At 39.9% G+C, this 19,022-nt stretch overlaps 1 protein-coding gene and 1 long non-coding RNA gene across 4 annotated transcripts in view; one reads left to right on the top strand and one right to left on the bottom strand.

Annotated features, from left to right (window-relative positions):
- The window catches only part of RARB (retinoic acid receptor beta), a 776,321-nt gene that overhangs the window by 444,719 nt on the left and 312,580 nt on the right, over nucleotides 1-19,022 (bottom strand). The window lies entirely within an intron of this gene.
- LOC131383957 (uncharacterized) overlaps nucleotides 13,706-19,022 on the top strand; it is a 39,373-nt gene continuing 34,056 nt past the window's right edge. For both annotated transcript variants that reach the window (XR_009214371.1, XR_009214372.1), the window contains exons 1-2: nucleotides 13,706-13,788; nucleotides 14,938-15,068. This is a non-coding gene — a long non-coding RNA (uncharacterized LOC131383957). The remainder of the gene's footprint in view (nucleotides 13,789-14,937; nucleotides 15,069-19,022) is intronic.

Here is a 19,022-nt window from a genome sequence, read left to right on the forward strand (position 1 = left end):
ACCAGCCTGGTCAACATGGTGAAACCTCATCTCTACTAAAAATACAAAAATTAACTGGTGGCTCATGCCTGTAGTTCGGTTACCCTGGAGGCTGAGGCTGGAGAATCACCTGGGAGGCTGAGGTTGCAGTGAGCTGAGATTGCGCTACTGCACTCCAGCCTGGGTGACAGAATGAGACACGGTCTCAAAAAAAAAAAAAAAAAAAAACATATATATACACACACACACACACACACACACACACACACACACACACTTAGAACTGTGCCTGGCACTAAGGAAGCACTAATTATTGTTAATATTGTTAACTTTGCGGTGGCTCACGCTTGTAATCCCAGCACTTTGGGAGGCCGAGGCGGGCGGATCACGAGGTCAGGAGATCGAGACCATGGTGAAACCCCGTCTCTACTAAAAATACAAAAAAAAATTAGCTGGGCGTGGTGGCGGGCGCCTGTAGTCCCAGCTACTCGGAGAGGCTGAGGCAGGAGAATGGCGTGAACCCGGGAGGCGGGGCTTGCGGTGAGCGGAGATCGCGCCACCGCACTCCAGCCTGGGTGAAAGAGCGAGACTCCGTCTCAAAAAAAAAGAGAAAAAAAAAAAAAAAATATTGTTAACTTTGTTAATTTTGTTAATATTGTTAACATTGTTAATATTGTTGACTCCATGAAAATACCTGATAAGTTTAAGCATGTTTAAGCCAGTTCACATTCACACATAGCTGGAAACAGAACAAAACACTTTTTTCCCATATTTGTTTTGAACAGATACCTTATTGTTTCCTACATTACTTATCCATTCATTTATTTATATCAGATGTGTATTTACATGCATACACATACATACATCCTTTTTTAGAAGTCAAATTTCTTGACTTAAAAATCAATTTAGGAAATTTATTAAGAAAATGACAAATGTATGAACGTGGTCATTATTTCCGCTGACTGAGGTTTTACAAGTGCCTGCTATGATCTCTAGCCTGACCTAGCTCCAATATTTCAGCTGTCCAGTTAGCCAGAAGTTTAACTGAAAGGCCTGCCACATTCCTAACTATTGTGTCACTGGAGCAATATGCTAGAGACAGCACCTCTTTTAGCCTTGTTCTAGCTAAGACTCAGCCTGCTTCTCTACTGCTTAAACTCTTTCAGGAGGGAAAAAATAATCAGCCTAAAAATTCCTCTGGGCCAAAATATAGCCTTGGGCATCTTATGCCAAGAAGGACTCAAAAATACTGGCTGAGGCACTCTTTGAACGTGTTGTAGGAACGAGAGCATCTCCATTTAGACTCTGTGCACATTTTTAAAATAACTGTTTTGTTCTGTCTCTGTGGACAAGCACTTTAAAAATTAGGATTAAAAATTAAGTGAAAAGTCTAACCGCTTTTTTTTTTTTTTTGGTCAGTTGGGGCTAGAATTTGTGTGATTAGAGTCAGTTAAAATGAAGGGAAATTAATAGCAAGAAAGCATTCACTAGTGATGTGAATGAATGGCCACATTTCCATGACATTTTACTGCAGCCACTCAAACAGATGGGATTCCAGGGCTAACTGGCCTCTGTTGAGATGAATGAGATTCCACAACTATTAGCACATTGGCATAGAAATGGGCTGAATTCAGTTGCAGAGGCATTCTTACAGAAACAAAGAAGATCACAAAGCTACCTTGTCCCCAGCGTCCATCAACACAGACCCATTCGTTATCAAATCCCATTCATTCCTGCTAAAGTTACATTCAATATCAGACGACATTCTTCGGCACCACATGGAAATTCTGAGGATTTGGTCATCTATTAACCACTATTGATGCTGATGTGGCTGGTTTGGCACAGAAGACCAAACAGCACTCTCACAAATGGTGATACAAGTCAAAAAATTGCCAGGCAAAAAATCAAGCACACAGAGAAAAAGCAGACTCACCAATAAGCAAATGAACTAAGGCCTCCCGTGTTGGCAAAGGTCACCCAATACATTGAAATTCAATGAAGGGGGTTTTAAGTTAAGGAAAACAGGCCAACACCAGGGAACCTCTCATGTAAAAAGGCTGGGAACCAATGCCCCCTTTCCTATAGAAAGGAGCCAGCATGGGGTATGCTTTGCAGATGGGCTGGGGTAGCAGACAGGCTGCAGAGCACATCTGGCGCACAGGTGTATGGCCTTGTATTCCTAAGCCAGCCATCAACAGTCATGTGGAAAGAGTCCTATTGCTGTTCTGGGTGAAAATCAAGAGGAATTGTAGCTGAGAGATCATAAAGCTTTTCAAAAAAAAGTGTGTAGGTCCCAGCCAAAACATTCTTCCTCCAGATTATATTTTTAATCCACCTACTTAATTAACTAGCTCCTCAGTGGATCAAATGATATTAGTGAGTTAGAGTAATATTGCCACTGGAGCAGCCATTTAATTCTAGCAACTCTAAAGCAAATTATTTCATAAATGGATAGTTTATTCAATTCTGTTCAGTTCCAATTCAATTCTGAGCCCCTTCTATGACCAAAGCACTGAGATAGACCCGTGAGGGAAGAGAGTAAGGCAGGAACAATCCCTGCCCACAATCTAACAAGGGAATAGTGACTGCTACAAAATAATAGCAATGCAACGCAAATAAAGTGTACGTGTGCTGGGGTCGCGGGGAAAGATAATTAGTCCTAAAAGGGAGGGTGATCACTTTCATGGCAGGAAAGCAGAAAAGACATGATAGAACAGAGAGCATGGAAGAAAAATGTTAAAACAAAAAAAGAATCGAGCAGACAAGACAGATATATTGGGGAAGCAATATTTCATTTTAGATGGAATATAATGCATGTGGAAAGAGAATAATGATAAAATCTAAATTAGAGAATGGCAACGAGAAGAAATAACAGAATTGGATGTGAGAATGATATAATGTTAACAAGTGATGGAATGAATTGGGCAAGTTTCATGAATACTTGCTATGTGTTAGGTCCTACATTGGATGTTGGGATACAAAAGTAAAAGGCATGCTCATGCCACCCCCTGCTTCCTCCCAAGCAGCTCACAGCCTACTGGGGAAAAGACAAGCCTTTAGGGTTGGCTCCATGCTCAGATGTAGGTAGGTGCGAGTATTATGAAAGCACACAGGATGCACACCTAGCCAACAAAGGACTGGTTGGGGAAAGGTGACAACTGAACTGGGCAAGGGCCTTCTGCACAAAATACATAAAATGCAAACTCTGAGCCGGGGAGTAGTAAGAGATTGGAATGGAAAGGAAGGATCTGGATGGAAGACCCTACACATGTAGTTTGGGCGATTGGACTTTTCTCCTGCATGTACCCACTGGTGAGTCATTGGAAGGTCTGAAGTAGGGACATGACATTGTCAGATCTGCAAAGGCCACTTGGGCAGCTGTGTGGAAAATGGCTTGGTAGCAAAGCTTTGAGGCTGGACAACCAGCCAGGAGACTATTGCAAGGGTCCCACTGAGAGGGCCCAAGACTTTGGTCTCTGCCATGATGAATCCAAAGAACATTAATTAGGGTAGCACAGATAGAATAAGACATAGATTGGACATGGGATTAAAGGAGAGTCAACAATGAAGGCTGACTCCAGAAATCTGGTTTTATAAACCAAGCAAATTATGGTGCCCTTCAGCAAGCTAAGGAACTCAGATGGAGCAAAAGGCTTCAGAAAGGGTGAATGTAGTTTTGGATGAGTTAATTGAAATGCCTGTGGAGCATACTAGCAGATATATCCATTAGCACTGGTTGATGTGAAAACAAGTCAAATCATATAGAATAAAAGGAAAAATCAATAAGGTATCTTTAATTGTATAACACAACATAGCTGGCTTCTTAAAAATCCACATAATCATAGAAGAGAGAGATTTGGAACGAGCATAATAAAAGTGAAAGGCATACAAAGATAAAGTCCAATGCAAAATGCTTTAATGTAGTGTGAATTCTCTGCATTCTTCATGTACCTCTTTAGAGACAATATATTCTTTAGAAGCCTCAGTAAATGTCAACAGGATCTGAGCTCCAATTTGCCTGGTTCTTTAATAGGCCCTCAATGAGAATATTGTGAACACAATATTGTGCTAAGTACAATGCACAGTATTGAGTAAAGTGTGGCAGAAAGACAAACATCACATGTTCTCACTTATTTGCAGTATCTAAAAATCAAAACAGGGCTGGGCGAGGTAGCTCATGCCTATAATCCCAGCACTTTTGGAGGCCTGTGCTCTGACCACAGTGGGTACATAATATGCATTGTTAATGTATAATAGGCCTCAATGTTGAAAAACAACATTCTTAACTACAGTAGTGAACTATTTGTCAAACAACTCAGAAGGCTTTCACATTGTTTAATTATAGTTATATATTCTTATTACTGTTTTATATTGGCCCAGTGCACACAGATACTCAAGGTGAGACTTTCCAACCCTAACCTCACTGAATTGTCAGCATCTGATCAGTTCTTTGGTAACAGCAGAAGTTGTACAAATGGACTCAAGTCAGTGTACTTTATGGCAGTAACTCAATAAAGAAATTATCTCTGCATGTTCTTCGTAAGGAATGAGATTTTGAGCCACATTTTGGCAGACAGCTCATTAGTGATATTTTTGATGACTAAGCTGATTTGGAAATTACTTGTTAAGAGTCTGGGAATGACAGGCACAAAACAACACTTCTCTGTGTCTTTGTGCCTCGGTGTGTAATTGCTATACACGTGTTTCCTGGTGAAGGATCAGCATTCAGGACACCTCTACTCTACTGAAAGAGTGTGCGCGCACGCGCGCGCACACACACACACACACTGCCTCTATTACTTGGTTGGTTTGGATTATAAATGTTAGACAAGCAATGGAGAATTCCATGAAAGTACTAACGAAGAGTGCTTATCAATAGATACAAAATTATTCTGTCCTTTTCCCCTGAGGAAGTTTGTTCCTTTTTTTCCTTCAAACTGTTTGTCATGGTTCTACTTGAAATAATGTGTACAAGAAGTTTGTATCAACCACTGCAGTCCACCTATTTTCAGAAGTTTTAGATTTTCTTGGAAGCATCATCTGGCTAGTGGCTCCACCTGACCCTATTTTGTTTATGAATTTTGATGAGCACATAGGTCAAAGCATTACTGCTCTAAGTAGCATCTTAAATGATTTTAATACACTCCCATAAAATGTCAACTGCCAAGACTCACAATTATAGACTCGAAAATATAGGAACTATGTAGAGTCTAATATGTAGAGCCTTTAATAATATTAAACAGTTTAATGTACCAGGCTGGTTGTATTACTGTGTATGTATGTATGTATGTGTATGTAAACATAATTTTATAACTAAATATATGTTATATAGAAACACACAATATAGGTATGTTTCATGGAATAACATTTTTTCCTTCCCTGGGTGCAGTGTTTAATTATATCAAGTGAAGAACAGTTTACTACATTTTGGTTCCTTGTAAATAAAAGAAAAAGACAGTCAATAACCATTTTCCCCTCACAGTTTTTCCTTGCCACAAAATAAAACCTCTTTGGACCCAAGAAGAACAGAAAGTACCAACTGCTAACCTGCTTTATAACATAATATTTTGTACCAACTTAAAAATATGTTAACTAGGTTTGCAGTGGAAAAGGGTAAAATTTTTAGCCAAGTTTTACTAAAATAAAAAGACAAGTGAGTTGAAAGCACAGCAATTCAAAATCAGAGAAAAAAACAACTCTACCGACATCCACATGTCTAGAGAGTATTTAAACTATTTCACTTTATAAACTTCAACGGGAGATATGATTTCTGGTGTTCTGGCTTATAGAATCACTTGGGAATGAATAATTCATAGGCTTTTTACCAAGCCTCAAGTGTAAATCAGTCAAATATAGCAACATGATATTCATGCTGAATTTTTAAGTACTTAAAACATTTAGATGGAAACTTTTTCTTTTCAAGAGAGAGGGAAGAAGAATGTCATTTTCCCTCTGCTCACGTTGCCCAGGCATACTTTCATTTTGTACTTTAAAAAAAAAATCTATAAAAAGGGATTTAATTAAACAATAAAGCAGTTAACAGTAGCTGAAGTGAAGAAAAGCCACAAAAACTTTCTCAGTATTATGTTTTCTGTATTAACATACTGATGTGAAACTAAACAGAAAAAGCAATCTAATAACAAACATTCCTTTGAGACGTGTTCAGGGAGCAAAAGGACATCCACTTATTGTTCCGCCCATCCGATTGGTCCATATATGGCAATAAAGGTACAATAGACGGAAACAGGAAACAGACTGGCACATCTGTAGTATCTTATTAGCAACTAATGGATATCTGAGAAGAACACGCATATAATGCTGAATCGTCTGTACCAATCTCCTAAGCAATTACTCTTAATTAGTGGGTTCTGTTTATAGATTCAACTTAGTGTACCCTTATGCATCAAAGAGACGAAGGCAGCTGGAGAAAGAAATGACGCTCTTAAAGGAAAAGTATTACAAGATGTTGGCAGATTTCTTCCTGGTACAGTGAAACTTAATGTCTTTCCCTGCCCTGGTGTAAGGGGCTTTCCCTTTTGTGAACGATTAAAGAAAAGAGAGAACAAAATTTCTAAGGCAGGCTAAGTGAAAAAAGTATTCCTGCCATTTGCTTCAGGGAAATGCAAAGAAAGTTAGCAAAACCAAATAATTGTGCAGGATGAAGACACTACCCTCATACTGTAACTCTAACCATTTTCCAGGAGGCTCCATCCTCCCCCCCTCCAAATGCAGTGCTTTAATTCAGAGATGCGGCACCTGCATTTAGTGTCTACCAAGTGGAAAGCCAAGGGGCAAAACAGGCAGCGTGACCAGCTTTATCTCCATAAAAAAGAGAACACAAAATGAGTTTTCCAGGCCAATCTAGTCAAAGGGGATCTGAGTATATACGTGGAGCCACTGAGCCAACTGCCCACTTCTATAAATGGAAAAATATTGTGTAGATTAGCATCCCCTCACCCCCAACGTATATCACATAACTGCCTTATGAGCAAAAACAAGAAATTCCTTTTGGGTAGTGGATATTCAGTTTGTACATTACTATTCCCATGCAGACTGTTGTCTAGGTATTTTTCCTAAAGAGAGCCAACACTGCGGTCCTGTCTCTTAGGTTTCTAAAACTACTAGAAGGCTGGATTCTTTGTTTCTGATTATTTTTGCAATACATTATTGCACTCTCTTGGAAGTTCAAAGAAGTTCTTTCCTGGTCTCCTGGAATTCTGTTTAAAAAGATCATTGTGAATACACAACCAGTGTACCAATATCTAACCTGGGGCTGTTCTCTCAAATGATTAAACTGTATGTATATGTAAGAAAACTAAGCTGGATTTCTTAGAAGGGTGGAGGAGAAATTTTCTTTATTGTCCATAGTTTACCACAGATCAAGGTAGAATGATGTCTTTTTGCATCTGTCATTCTGAATGTTTACAAGTCTATACATGAACCACTCCCTCCCAAAGGCATTCCCACCATGAGAAACCAAACAACTGGCCTTCTTCACAGGCTTAACTGTTCAAAGGAAAGGTGGAATGCTGCCAGCCAGGCTTGGGGTTTTGGGAGTCAGTGCTGGGCTTATTCTCCCTTAGGAATCCTGTCCCTTCCTGAAACCAGCTCCAGAGGTACTCCTCTGTTTGTCAGATGAACTAGTCTCCATTGAGCATTTGCTCTGTTTCATCATGATATGCATATCATCAGGTTAGATGTTTAACAATTTTTTTTTTTTTTTTTTTTGAGACAGAGCCTTGCTCTGCCATCCAGGCTGGAGTGCAATCGTGCCTGTCTCAGCCTCCGAGTAGCTGGTATTACAGGTGCCCACCACCATGCCCAGCTATTTTTTGTATTTTTAGTAGAGACGGGGTTTCACTATATTGGTCAGGTTGGTCTCAAACTCCTGACCTCAGGTTTTCCACCTGCCTCAGCCTCTCAAACTGCTGGGATTACAGAAGTGAGCCACTATGCCTGGCCAGATATTTAAGATTAAAAAAAAAATGTTCTGCTACTTATGCATATGGGTAAAGCTGTTAAAATTTCATTAAGTGTATAGATGTCATTCTTCTGCTCTTGTGAGGAGTATGACATAGTTGTAGCCAAAGAATGACATGCAAATGGAGACCTTCATTTAACAAAGATGGGGAGAGGGGAGGTGGGAGAGAGGGGAGGTGGGAGAGAGGGTACGTTATACATGCATCTAATTCAGGCACAGGTAAACTGTATGAGCTGTGGGTATGGGAGGTGAGTGGGAGACAGAAAGAAACAATTTAAATAGTAGAGGGTGATTCTGTCTTCCCACTGAATGACTTGCATTCCAGCACTGGAGTAAAATGTGGGACTTGATTTCACCATATCCTCAGTTAGCCTCTTTTCCCATGCAGCTTTGGCAATGCATGTGTGAGCGTCACTCAATCATGGAAATGGTTTGGAGAAGTCACTCGCCCACAATCACATTTTCTGGTAGAACTATGGTTAGCATATGTGCTCTTTATTATATACTACATATTATTCCACAGGTTGTACATTTACATAAATATATTACTGCAAAGAATTGCAGATGACAAACCAGGCATGAATGAACTATTTGATTTTCTGGGTAAATTTGACAAAATTCAATTGTCAAATAGACGCATTCTTCACAAATTTTAGAAACTATTCCTATGGAAGATTAATTGTAATGCCACTATATATTTTTTCTATAGACTAAATCATTCCCTCTCCTCCCCAATCTCATCACCCTTCTCTCATCAAAATGTGTATGGGTGGTAATTATTTTTTTTCCCCCTGCTGAAGAGTGTTACTTCTTGAAGAAGTTCAGAAAAATGTGATGGGATGGCCATGTTGCTAGGAAGTTTCCAGTCTGACTCCTTAGCATATCAAAGTAAAACTAGTTCTTTACTTATCTCATATTTTTCTACTGCTCAGAGGCCACAAAGATAGGCCAGACAGAGAGAGGAATGTTTGAAGTGAGCTAAGAGGAAGGAGATCAAATGAAAAAAGATAGGGGAAGAAGCCATGCACAACCTTTTTCAGGGGCTGGCTGTGTAGGGGTAGACATCCAAGCTGTGGCTTTAAAAGGAGAAAGGGAATACTTGGCAACTACTTACAAGGTACAAGGCTCTGTGGTAGATATATTTTCACATCTAATTATGTTCAATCCTTTCAGTAATGCTGAGAGGCAATACATATTCAAGCTTTACACATGAGGAAACTGAGGCACTGCGATATGAGATATGCTTAAGATCACAAAGGTAGGGAATCTTTAATAATACAGTCCATACTTGTATTTTCCACCGCACCACACGCTTCCATAAAAGTACAGCGACAATGATTACTTAGTAATTAGTGATTATGTCAGTAAATACTGTAGAAATGGCCCCTGTAAATCAAACACAAAGAAGATCCAGCAGAGAAAGCCATAAAAACCCTTAAAAGAGATATTTCTTACTGATACACATTCACTGATTCAATAGAATCCCCTGATCCAATGATTTTGTAACATATTAAGGTTGTAATTTATGAGACCATTTAAAAATTATTTTTGTAAAGTATCTGCCGTGTTCACCAACACATATATTCTTTAAAAATTTCTGCCATCTATTAATTGAAACAATTCTGCCTCTAGCCAGTGAATTGAACAGTGTGTTTCTTAGACCTGCCAGCAAAATGCCCCCATGATTGGCTCATTCAGAAGGCTTACATCAATATGTTAGGGTGTTAATGTCTCTTAACCATTGCAACTTCTGTAATAAACAAAAGTGTAACTTACATACCCAGTTAGGAATTCTCTTTTTGGCTACAAGTAACAGAATTCCTGAGTGGTCTAAGTGGCAAAAGGGTTTGACTAGATCACATAAACAGTAGTCTGAAGACAAGGCAGACAAGAGGAGGAATGTGGTTCAAATAAAATTATCAAAGACCCCAGACCCTCCAATATTTTCCTACCTTCATTAATGTGTTGACTTTTTGTCTCACAATTACAGATGTATTCAATGTAGGAAGAAGAGTGAGAGAGTATGAAAGGGTATGAATCAGTTTTACCAGGAAAACCAAGCTTTATTGAAGGGATTGTGCAGATTTCAGCTTAAGTCTCATTGGCTAGAACCATGTCACATGTCCAGCCCTGTTTGCAATGGAAACTGGAACAGTGAGTAGCTTTTCTAGCTTCTTCAGTAGAAGGTAATATGGGAGGATACCTAGGTATTCCTTACACCAGCTTATAGTTCCTATGACTTATAAACAAATGTCAGGTCTTATATACTTTATGTTTATCCTCCATATTCAAGAAATGGAAAATCTTGCTGATCCTAGACCATCAACCTGATTAGAAGAGTAACCACTTTTCCTTCATTCAAAACTGGAATTCTTATTTTGAAAATGAGACATAACACTTCAACACAACCCAGGAAAATCTATGTCATATAGTTATATGCTTTCCAGACGAGGACAATATTCAAAATCTCTACTCTAGAAGAAGTAACCTTGTTAGGCAGTATAGGGCACCCCAGAGATGTGGCCATGGCACATTGAAACAAGGGGCTGCCCTGGCATGGATGAACTCACAGGATTAGCAGAGTTCTCCTAGCCTTGGTGTTGGGAAGAACCGGTAGAACAAGTAATATTTCACAGAGAGGATGGGGAAGAGAGGACCAGTTTCCCAAACCTGCCTGAAGATAATCACCTAGAGTGCGTGTTAAAATATAGATACCTGGGTTCCAACCCAAAACTGAATCAAAATTTTCAGAAAATACGTCTGGAAATTGGTTTTATTTTTTTAGCAAGTGTTCCCCAATGAATTTTATCTTCAGGTGAGTTTAGAAACACTAACAGCTATTCCCTACCCTGGCTGCTCACTAGAATCATCTGGAGAGCTTGGATAAATAATACCCATGACTAGAGCCCCACCCTCGACCAATTAACAAGAGCACATAGCCCGGGCATTCATAGTGTTAAAAACATTTCTGGCAAGTCTACCATGCAGTTTTGACAGTAGCTGCACTCGATCAAAGGAAGGGTCTCTGGTATGGAAGCCCACATACAGTACCACAGCTTAGGGAAAAAGCTGAGAGTGGCAAAAGAAAGAATTCAGAACTTAGCAAATGCTGGGCGCCGTGGCTCATGCCTGTAATCCCAGCACTTTGGGAGGCCGAGGCGGGCAGATCACGAGGTCAAGAGATCGAGACCATCCTGGCTAACGTGGTGAAACCCCGTCTCTACTAAAAAATACAAAAAAAAAAAAAAAAAAAAAAAATTAGCTGGGCGTGGGGGCGGGCGCCTGTAGTCCCAGCTATACTCGGGAGGCTGAGGCAGGAGAATGGCGTGAACCTGGGAGGCAGAGCTTGCAGTGAGCCAAGATCGTGCCATTGCACTCCAGCCTGGGCAACAGAGCAAGACTCCATCTCAAAAAAAAAAAAAAAAAGAACTTAGCAAATTATAGCCTGCAGGCTGAGTCCTCTAGCCTGTGTGTTTTTGCAAATTAATTTGTATTGGGATATAACCCTGCCCCCTTTAACATATATTGTCTATGGCTGCTTCCTACCCTGTAATGACAAAGTGAATAGTCGTGACCAAGAGGATATGTAGCCCCCCCCATAGCCCCAAATATTTACTATCTGGCCCGTTATAGGAAAAGTTTACCAACTTCTGAACTAATTGAACATTTATCAGGAGTAGTTGATAAATAATAACAATGACTGATTATACATAAGACATGGGTGCCTTGTCTCTATTAGCTCCTTAATCTTCATTTTACCAATAAGAAAGCCAAACATCTGAGGTCAAGAAACTCATCTAAGGTCACAGAGCTAGTGAGGGGCAAGACCAGGATTTGCATGCAGGCTGCCTGACTCTAGGACTTACATACATGCTTGAATCAGTATGTCTCTCAGGCATGATTTTTTTTTTTTAGATGAAGTTTCACTCTTTGTTGCCCAGGCTGGAATGCAGTGGCATGATCTCAGCTCACTGCAACCTCTGTCTCCTAGGTTCAAGTGATTCTCCTGCCTCAGCCTCCCAAGTAGCTGGGATTACAGGCACCCACCACCATGCCTGGTTAATTTTTTTTTGTATTTTTAGTAGAGATGGGATTTTACCATGTTGGCCAGGCTGGTCTTGAACTCCTGACCTCAGGTGAGCCACCCAAAGTGCTAGGATTAAAGGTGTGGGCCACCACGCCTGGCCAGGCATGAATTTTTTGACAAGGTATAAGAAAAGCAATATCTTTCCAATTTTCAAGCTAGTAATAAGTCAGGAGGACAGACATATGTCTGAACTAATCTAAGCAAGCACTTGACTTTTCCCTTGTGCCTAGTGTCCACTGGAACAATCAGACTGAACAGGATTCATTCTTTTAGCAAGCTTGAAAAATGGTGAGTGCTGAACTGTACAATTTCTTTTTCTTTTTTTGAAATTTACAATGTTCAATATGACTAACTCTATAAGCTGGAGCTCTAAGAATCACTCAAAGTTCCCAGACATATGGCATTATGATCACTTCCTTGGCTGCATTAAGCCTCACACCCTTAATTTGTTCTGTGATATATTCAATATGTTCCTAGTTTTCCACAGGGTCAGCAGGATAGACAGTTTGCTGGTAAAGATTACAGACATTATTCTGGAATCACCACTGCCGTAGCTTTCTGTCAAGGGAACAGGGAGGCAGTTGGAAGAGAAGAGCACGCAGCCATTAAACACAGAGGAACAAAGACCATGTGGTAGCTGGTAAGACAAAAATAGCAATTTTATTGTCAATATTTTGCTTTACAGGGAGCCAATAAAGCAATTGAAACATAAATTAGATGCTGAGAGAACTCAGTCTACAGAAGGGCCTTGGGAGTAGCTTCTGGATCATCTGCCACTGACGATAGAGCCCGCAGCCTCTTAGGTACAAAGACAAAAGCCAGAGCAGGTCTGTGTCTTTCTCTAGTCAATTTGCATTCCAAAATGTTGTATTATGAAAGTTAGGCATGCTGTATGCTGAAGTGCTAATTAGACAAGGTAAATGAAAGGTGGCAAGAGTCTGCCATCACACCACTCCACCAAAATTCATTTATTGTTCATTTACTGAAGAATTTACTGTGCATTAGTCCATATAGCCTCGAGGTATATGGGCTGATCACATGCTCCTATCGGCCAGGCGTTCTAGCTTTGTTTTCAGGGCATACCAGACATTGAAAATGTGAGACCATTGCTAAGTAGGCTGGCAGTAGTGTTATTCACCAATGGGAGAAGTTAGCCCAATCTACCTAATGTTAACATCAATCCAAATAAGCCTGTTAAGCACCTGGCACTATGCCAGCTACCCAGGTATTAATTGAAGAATGTACGGCTTAGGGAAACTTTTCCTTTTTTGGCCTTGCTACATCACAATGCCACTTTTTAACTGTTGTATCATGTGGATTTGATCTGAATTTTTTAACTAGAGAACATGGGTATCTAGTTCTTTGCTGACCTTCTCCCTTACCACCCTATGCTTTGGGAACAGCTTGCCTTGTAGTTCTTCCCCAACCCTCCCCTAGAACCTCCTCCAAACTGTTTTTGTTGTTCAGAATTTTAGCAGAGGAGTGTGAGCCTCTCTTCCCTATGAGGTAACAATTCCATTTTCTTCAAGCAGAATTTGAAGGGCCTCTTTGATTTTGAATCCTCAGTGTACTGGTCTAGAAGGTTTTTAAGTACCCTGCCATCTTCTGCACTGTATTAACTTTTCAGATACTTATCTAATTCATCCCTGCAAGAATGCACAATCCTTGAGCCTGGAAACCTAACATAAGTAGCTGCTCAATGAATTCTGTTGAATGTATGAACTAAGGTTGTCAGGAACAGGTGAGTCTACCTGGTTCAAGAGGAATGCAAATTTATTCCTATAAGAAAAAATTTTGTTCTGGGGACTTTGACTCTTGTAAGGTTATGAATATCTTTCATAGAAAGTGAACTGGGTTGATTTCTCCCACTTAGAGCTGCGAGGAAAGGAAATGAGTATTTCTAGGTGATGGCTGAACTTTAGGCACTGTGCTGTCTTTTGTTGCTTGATGCCAGGCGCTTTACACACATTACTTCATTTAATCCTCTCAACAGCCCATTATACAAATTAGGAAATTGGAGACCCAAAGAAGTTAAGCTACATGCTTCAAGTCACATAATTCCAAGGGCCAGGGCAGCATTTCAACTCAAGCAGTCTAATTCCAAAGTAGGCATACTCATCCACTGAGTTATATTGCTTCTAAGTCTAAAAGTTGGATGGTTTGGGATTGCTCAGGTTCAGTGTTATTACAGAGGAGATGTAAAGACCTACAGAGGCTACCAGGGCATCATGTGGGCATCTCTGAATTAAGGAGGAGTGCCTAAGCTAGAAGGACAAAGTACCAGGTAACCCAACTCTAACCTGAGCTTGTGTGACACAAACCTTTGGAATGCCTCCCTCCTGGAAGCTGCCTCATCATCTATTGGATCAGGTGGGCCTCAATCCACATCTAAACACTAGGCTAAACTAAATTACACAGCTTGGCTAAGTTGCATACTAGAGGGTTTTTTTTGGGAAAAACAGCAGATAAATGGATTCTACTTGGGACTTACACAAGAAAACCAGTTCTTACAGTGCCTCAGCAACTCACCTTCCCTCTTCATCCTACACTGTCAGAAAAGCTTAGTAGCTGCCTCTTGCAATTTGCCTCAACGTGTTACCAGCTGTTAGCAGCTGCTAGCTAAATTACAAACTCTGAGAGACTGCTAGGTGAGTTGGGAGTGTGTGTCTAAGTACAGGCTCCTGAATGGCAAAGAGAGCAAATAATTCATTGTCAGGTGATGATTTACCTGGTATCACTGGATACTCCAGGCTAACTTCTACTCAGAATAAATGCCCCTCAGCTAAAAGCTCATTTTTTCTGCCTGCTCCAGCATTCTTTCAGAAATAGTCCAGAAAATTCCTATTACTACTGTGACTTTTTTAAAAAATATAATACGTATTTTATGTAGATATTATCTCTGAGACTGGATCAGCCATCCAGCAGAGGACCAGACACAGAGACAGCTCTGCTTTTGTTTACTGAAGACGACAATTCCTCAGTGGCCGCATTTTCTCCTGCATCTTGACCACAGAGCCCGAGGTAAAACTCAGACCTGCCAGCTATAGATTGCAGCCCATTTGCTGACTGCTCTGCTCTTGGTTTCTGGAGGCTTTCTGGGAGGTAGCATTTCCCCTTCAAAAGGTAGAAATATCATCTGTCTGTTAACCCAATGTTACCTTTCCCCCAAAGCTAATGATGATGGCAAACGGCCATGCTCTCAGATATGACACAGATGGGATATTTACCAAAAAAATACAGGCAGTGATTTCCTGCACTGGGAGAGAATGCTAGTGGGAGGGGGAAGGACATAGAGATTATATCTTGCCTCAAAGTATTATTATGAAAGATCAACGAACCAGTATAGGGTATAGCTTATAAAGGTATAGGGCAGGACTTCTCAAACTTTCACAGGCATGCCAGCCACTTGGGGGTCTTGTTTAAACGCAGATCCTGATTCAATGGTTCTGAGTGGCATCTCAAGATTTTTTTTTTTTTTTTTTTCGAGATGGAGTCTTGCTCTTGTTGCTCAGGCTGAAGTGCAGTGGCACGATCTCAGTTAACTGCAACTCCCATCTCCCAGGTTCAAGCGATTCTCCTGCCTCATCCTCCTGAGCAGCTGGGACTACAGGTGCCCGCCACCATGCCTGATTAATTTTTGTGCTTTTTTAGTAGAGATGGGGGTTTGCCATGTTGGCCAGGCTGGTCTTGAACTCCTGACCTCAGATGATCTGTCCACCTCATCCTCCCAAAGTGTTGGGATCACAGGCGTCAGCCACCACACCCGGCCAAGATGTTTTATTTCTAACAAGCTCTCAGGTGAGACTGATGCTGCTGGTCCTAGGACTACACTTGGAATAACAAGACTTTAAAACACTCTACACGTGGATGTCATGAGTATTAGTAAGTATTTCCAACACTCAATCTTATAACCGAGAAATTGGCCACATGCATGTATCCTACTGGCCTGATTTTCATGCCGTTACACTGGCTGTAGAAGGTGAGGGAGATACTTCATATATTATAAAAGTAGCTTCATTTTATAAAAATCTAGATTTACCAAACTGATTTATACTTCTTAGAATTCACGTTAGGATTCCTAAAAGTAGAAAGCACTCCTTTTAAGAAAATATGATTTTCAAAGCCCTAATTTAAATATACAAGTGCAGAAAGCCATGTATAACTAAACTGTGCAATATCTACATTGGAAAATGGTGGCAAGGAGTTAATATCACAGGATTGAAATGATAGCCCTTTTATTTTCTGTAGATTCGAATGACTGCATCTGCCATGGTCCTAGGGCTTTTAGGTACTCCCAGACAATGGGAGGCAAGATTTCAATGGATGCTGCCTCTCCTAAGACCCTCTGAAATTGGCAGATCATTCTACCTATCAGTGGCCACCTAAAGTGGTAAATTGGGTCAGCCCAAATAGGTAACGTGCTTCTTCAAAAACCACTGAAGATATGAAGTTAAGCTAAAAACAAATCAAAGGAACCCGAAGTTAATTCTATTTGTACTATCCTTACTCATCTAGTATATTGAATTCAGATAGTGGCAGAATGTATGTTTGTCAGTGTCAAAAGTCATTCAAGGACAGGCAAATATCTTTTAAGAACATTTATCAGTTTCCTGGGTCTATGAATTTCATCTCTTAGTGTTATTGAACCATCTTTTAGAGAACTATATTTTATATGGGATATGACAAAAGAGACACATTTTTTAATATCAGTATACCTCAAAGATATTACATGTTTAGTTCCAGACCACTGCAATAAAGTGAATATTGCAATAAAGTGAGTCACACAAATGTTTTGGTTTCCCAGGGCATATGAGATTTAGGTTAATATACTTGAGTATATTAAGTGTGCATTAGCATTGTGTCTAAAAAAGTCATCTACATAGCTTAATTTTAAAATAATTTATTGTTAAAAATTGCTAATGATCACCTGAGCCTTCAGTGAGTCATAACCTTTTTGCTGGTGGAGGTCTTGCCTCAATGTGAATGAGTGATTACTGACGGATCGGGGTATTAGTTGGGTGGCTGTGGCAATTTCTTAAAAAAAGACAATAACGAAGTTTGCTATATCCTTTCACAAAAGATTTCTCTGTAGCATGCGATGCTGCTGTTTGATAGCATTTTACCCACAGGAGAACTTCTTTCAAAATTGGAGTCAACCCTTTCAACCTCTGCTATTGCTTTATCAACTAAGTTTATGGAATATTCTAAATGTTTCATTGTCATTTCAACAATGTTCACAGCATCTTCACCAGGAGTATATATCATTTTCTTTGGTCATCCATAAGAAGCAACTCCTCATCTCTTCAAGTTTGATCTCGAGACTGTAGCAACCCAGTCACATATTTAGGCTCCACTTCTGATTCTTGCTCTCTTTCTATTTTCACCACATCTTCAGTTACTTCATCCAGTAGCGTTCTGAACCTCCCAAACTCATCTATGAGGGCTGGAATCAACTTCTTCCAAATTCTTGCCAAAATGTGGGTATTTTGACTTCTTCCTATGAATCGCAAATGTTGTTAATGACATCTAGAATGCTGAATTATTTCTAGTAGATTTTCAATTTACTCTGCCAAAATCCATCAGAGAAATCACCATCTATGGCAGCTGTACCTTACAAAATATATTTATTAAATAATAAGGCCTAAGAGTTGAAGTTACTTCTTGATCCATGGGCTACAGAATAGGTGTTGTGTTCGAAAAAAACAAACAAACCAACAAAAAAAAACATGTCCTTGTATATCTCCACCTCTTGAGTGACCAGGTGCATTACAGTAAGCAATAATATTTTGAAGGAAAATTTTTTTCTGAGGTTTCAAAAATAGGCTTACAATATTCAGTAAACCCTGCTGCAAGCAGATGTGCTGTAATCCACACTTTTTGTTGTTCCATTTATAGAGCACAGGTACAGTAAAGTTTGCATAATTATTAAGGGCCCTAAGACTTTTAGAATGATCAATGAGCATTGGCTTAAAGTCATCAGCTGCATTAGCCCCTAAAAAGGGAGCCTGTCATTTGAATCCATGCAATGACTTCTCCTCTTTAGCTATGATAGTGCCAGATGGCATCTTTTTCCAATATAAGGTTGTTTCCTCTACATAGAAAATCTGCTTAGCGTAGCCACCTTCATCAATTATCCTACTTAGTCTTCTGTGTAACTTGATGTACCTTTTTCCATCAGCACTTGCTGCTTCACCTTGAACTTTTATGTTATGGAGACTGCTTTCCTTAAACCTCAGAAACCAACTTCTGCTAGTTTCAAACTTTTTTTCCAGCAGCTTCCTCACCTCTCTTAGTCTTCATGGCATTGAAGTGAGTTAGGACTTTGCTCTGGATTAGGTGTTAAGGCAATGTTGTGACTGGTTTGATCTTCTATCCAGACCACTAAAACTTTCTCCGTATCAGCAATAAGGCTGTTTCATTTTATTGTTAGTGTGCTCACTGGAGTAGCACTTTTAATTTCCTTCAAGAACTTTTCTTCCACATTCACAACTTGGCTCTTTCGTGCAAGAGACTTAGCTTTCAGCCTCCTTTGGCTTTCTTCACTAAATTTAATCATTTCTAGCTTTTGATTTAAAAGGTGAGACTTGTTACTCTTTCTTTCATTTAGAGGCTATTGTAGGGTTATTAATCGGCCTAATTTCAGTAGTGTTGTGCCTCAGGGAATATGAAAGTTGGAAAAGAGGGAGACAGGCAATGGCTGGTGGGGTGAGCAGTCAGAACACACACAGTATGTATCAAGTAAGTTCCCCATCTTATATGGGCATGGTTCTTTGTGCCCTCAAACAATTACAATAGTAACATCGAAGAATGCTGAATCTTAACAGATATAATAATAATGAAAAAGTTTGAAATATTCAGAGAATATTTGTGACAGAGACAGGAAGTGAGCACATTCTGCTGGAAACAGTGCTAACAGACTTGATCAACACAGGGTTACCACAAGCCTTCAATTTGTAAAATATACAATATCTGTAA

The sequence above is a fragment of the Hylobates moloch genome, unplaced genomic scaffold, assembly GCF_009828535.3.
Source record: "Hylobates moloch isolate HMO894 unplaced genomic scaffold, HMol_V3 SCAFFOLD_8, whole genome shotgun sequence".
Lineage (NCBI taxonomy): Eukaryota > Metazoa > Chordata > Mammalia > Primates > Hylobatidae > Hylobates > Hylobates moloch.